Genomic DNA, 4,100 nt, shown 5'->3' on the forward strand with positions numbered 1-4,100 from the left:
ACTACTACTTTATACTGAATGGTATATTGGCAAAATAATATAATAATAAATGGGTTTCAGAATACAGGTCAGAGTTCAATCAGAGGCCACTCAGCATTATCTGAGTTTTATGACACCTGGAAACACACAACTCCATCTTTTACAATGGTTGTTGTAAACTAGAGGGTCTGCAAGGATGTCCAATCAAGAAATATCTGATAAGGGGAAATTTGTGACCCTGGTCTGTTGAGAGACCATTTTCAAACAAAGACATTTTAAAAGACAATTTTTTATTTAAAGGGGAGATCAGGAATTAATGTTATCCCCAATATTACAACAGGGGCCATGAAATGTAGGTTGCTGGTGGATAATTTGAGGACATTGCAGGAGGAAGTGGCTAGTGTTTGCAAGCAGCAGAAGATTTAGCAGTTGGGAGAGAATTGCAATCCTTATTAGGTAAGATAAATTTTGTGTGCCAAATCATTCTGATGGGCCGAACTTTTGCTAGGTTTGCGGCAACCACGGCAGGATGCTCTCATTGCACTTCATTTGTCTTAACCGGGAGTTGGTGAGGATGGGGGGTGTGGTGGCCAAAAGAAATTGTTTATGGATGGATAGGGTATGGAGCGTACTGTCAAGGGGTGTGGAGTGTTGAACCTTGGTGGGTAGCAGGGCTGCTGTCCAATATGGAGGTGTTGGAAGTTAGGAAGAGGTGTTTGAGTTGTTGGGACAGAGCTTGGCAGACAAATGGATTCGCTTTTGTTGTAATAACTTGGGGAAGGTGCAAATGGTGAACTTATTTTTCCATTACCATTGGTTATCGGGCTGTTAAGGTATTTAGTTTTGTGTTGTTTGAAATTGAATATTGCTATTTGTGCAGTGCATATCTCTGGGGTGGCTAATACAATTAAGGATGTTTTGATAAGATGACAGATCTTTGTGTATATTGTCCAGAAAAGCATGCCTAATGGAAGGGTTTCATTAAGAAAACAAGTCTTAAGCTGCGTACACACTTGCAATTTTTGTCGTTGGAAAGGATCTTTCACGATCCTTTCCAATGACAAGGGGCTGCAAGATGCATGAACAATGCTGTACATACAGCACCGTTCATGCTCTATGGAGAGGGGAGGGGGAGAGCGATGGAGCGGCACCCTGCTGCGCGCTCTCCCCTGCGCGCCCTCCCCTTCCCTTTCATTAGGATCGGCTGTCGTCCATCGTCCGTGGATCCGGCAGGTCGGTCGTCCGGACGATGGACGACACCGACTGTACACACGGAAGATTTTCGCCCGATAATTGGCCGATGCCGATTATCGGGCGATAAAAATCTGCCGTGTGTACGTAGCTTTAAACCTGAGATTTCTGTGTCTGTTTGAGGAATACAAGTGATAATGTTTAAATTCTATTAAACAATGCCCAACCAAGGTCACATTCATGCAATTGCAGTGTGGAAACTCCAGTTATGTGAATAGGGGGGCTGCAGTCCCAACTGGTAATGGCACTCCCCCATGTGTATTGTTTGTGGTTACAAGGAATGTGGCATATGTGTGCAGTGTAGGCTCACACTACGCTAAACCACACCCAATATTTGGAGCAATATAGCCACATATTGCCCCACACCAATTGTCCTAGAGCTATTTTATATCTACTCTTGTTATAAATCATGTTACTGTCTTTTGCCTTAAAGCAGACCTATCATGACATTAACATTCTACAAAAGGGTGGCTATACCTATTATATAATGCAAAAAAAAATTATTTTTAGGGCTTCGCATAATGCTTTACACTAGGAAAGCAAAGCCGAGACAACATGGGACATGCTAGGTCTAGTTTGTAGACAAATCATATGTGCAACTGCCTGCCACATGCATTGATGAGTGAGGTGCAACCAATGAGATTGTAAATGGCACCCGAAAATCACCAAACCCAAACTTTTGTTGGCATAAAGATTGGAACATATTTCACTTTAAATGGGGGTGAACCAATCACTGGTATTTAAAACACCCATGCCTGGAAGGTGTAACTGCAAATAGTATTTTGCACATGCCAAGATTCATTGCTTTACAAATATGGATCCAATGCCAAAGCTCAAAAATTTAATTTTGTGTCCATGCTAGTTTCCAATTGCTCCGCTTTCCGTTTGAAACACCTCGTTACTTCACCTCCTCTTACCCCTTTAAACATTGTTTTCCAAAATGCATTTCAGCTTCCGGGTGTGATGACGTTACACAGGAGGTATTTTTCCCCTCTTCCTTGCCATCCGCTTTTTGTGTAGCCGCGCATGCGCAAATAGACTGGGACTGGATGGGGATTTGAAGTCCGGCTCCCTTCCCGGCCTGGTTGTTGTGAAGTGGGTAGGTCCTTCTGCTGAGTTGACTCTTTGACGTAAGCACCGTAAGGGAGTGCGGAAAGCAGCTTTATGGTCGATTTTGCGGCTAGGAAGGCGTCTACTGGTGGCTCTGGTAAAGTAATCGTGCGCCATTTGTGGCGTCCGATAAAATCACTGGAGGGGGCGCGGAAGGAGACGGAAATGAGTCTGGCGGGTGCAGAGAGTGGAGGGTTGAGGCGCCTCTAAAGGGAGGGGGAAAACACAACAACAAGGTGGAGAGCGGCACCTGATTGTTTCTGGAGGAGGACGGGTGTCAGGAGCCTGGGGGGTTTGTTAAACTCTTGTCCTATCACCCTGGGGCAGGAACAGAGGGTTATTGGGCTTTCCTGAATTTTGCTATACCAGTCTTCTATTTGGGTGTTCAGTGTTCCATGCTTCATAAAATGACAACAGTGTCTTATTTTTCAAGGCTTTATCCTCAAAAAAGAACTATTGGCTTCTGTGGCGGGTCAAGGAGACTGACTTTTATAGTTTTCTTTGGCTACCAAACCTGTCTTTGCGTTTACTGTAACATCCGTCCTCCACTGCCTCTTGCAAGCAATCTAGATAAAAATCCATTCTTGCAAATGAAAGTCGAATAGTGCGTAATCGCTGCATATTGCGAACATTGCTGGTAAAGGAAGCAATGGTGTTAAAGTATCCGTAAGACTAAAAAGAAATTAATGTGGGTAATGTAGCTGTAATAGGACTAAAGTTTAGGGACTTGTGTCTGTAATGTGTTTTTGTAAATTTTTAGACTCGACAGCATGACTGCTCTTAGCACAGCATAATGTGGGTGGAGTCTGGAATTGGCACATAGATGGCTCTTCATGCATGTAAGCTGGAGTTGATAGTCGTGCTTGACTTTGGACTGACCACCTGAATAATTGGAGGTAGACCAGAATGTCCGGTATGTGCCTCTCTGAAATGGCAGGTAGGTTGCCAGCATGTATGCGTTGCTGTATGATGCCTTATACTGTGGCTTGATGGCAGGAAACTGGGGTCCAACATTAGCCTCCGGCTAGGGGTAGGAGGTATGTTCTCCTGTATAATAGCAGGTAAGTTACTTAAGCATATGGGGTTTAGTGCACTGATACAACAGGCTGGTAGGGCAAAAGGAAACCAGGAAGTAACATGGTAAAAGAAGCTGTTGGCAGGATCACCAGAATGCAAGGATAAAGAAAACCATAAATGGGCCATTAGTGGTTTCCTAGTAAATTACATCAGTGAATATTTACTGGTTGACTGATGCTCGAAATCTCGTGGACCATGTGTGTCATTATTATTAAGCTAGATGGAAGATGTTTGATCAATAGATGGAAGCACAACCTCTCCTGCTTATTTCTTTTTCTTCTCTCCCCCAAACAGGAAGTGCCTTCCTAGTGAGCAATCACAGCTGATATCTGGAGAGGACAAATTTTACTTTTTTTTTTTTTTTTTTTTTTTTTTTTTTTTTTTTTTTTTTTTTCCTGGGTAATTGTTAAAGAAAAATCTTTCCAATGTGAAGGACGTGCCATTTTTAATTTCCACCTGAATAGGTGTCCCCATAGGAAGATTTATCCTCTGTTATATTGGTGTAGGAAAAAAAGTTAAGTTTCAAGACTTAACACAGGAGTGGATGTTCTGCCAATTTAGTGTTTACTGCCTGGTCTAATTTACTGATTTGAGTGGCACATGTATGAAATCCTGTCTTTAGAATAATTCTCGGATCGAAAGGTATCGGTTTGTTAACCCTCTGACCCAGTTGATCTGATGGG

The 4,100-nt window shown here is 42.9% G+C and overlaps 1 long non-coding RNA gene across 1 annotated transcript; it reads left to right on the forward strand.

The window, feature by feature from the left end:
* Positions 1 to 2,303: 2,303 nt before the first annotated feature.
* On the forward strand, positions 2,304 to 3,811 carry LOC140342900 (uncharacterized). Its single transcript, XR_011923200.1, has 3 exons — positions 2,304 to 2,437; positions 3,101 to 3,277; positions 3,712 to 3,811. It is a non-coding gene; the product is annotated as an uncharacterized lncRNA (long non-coding RNA).
* The last annotated feature ends 289 nt before the right edge of the window (positions 3,812 to 4,100 follow it).

This window comes from Pyxicephalus adspersus, chromosome W (assembly GCF_032062135.1).
Source record: "Pyxicephalus adspersus chromosome W, UCB_Pads_2.0, whole genome shotgun sequence".
Taxonomy (NCBI): Eukaryota; Metazoa; Chordata; class Amphibia; order Anura; family Pyxicephalidae; genus Pyxicephalus; species Pyxicephalus adspersus.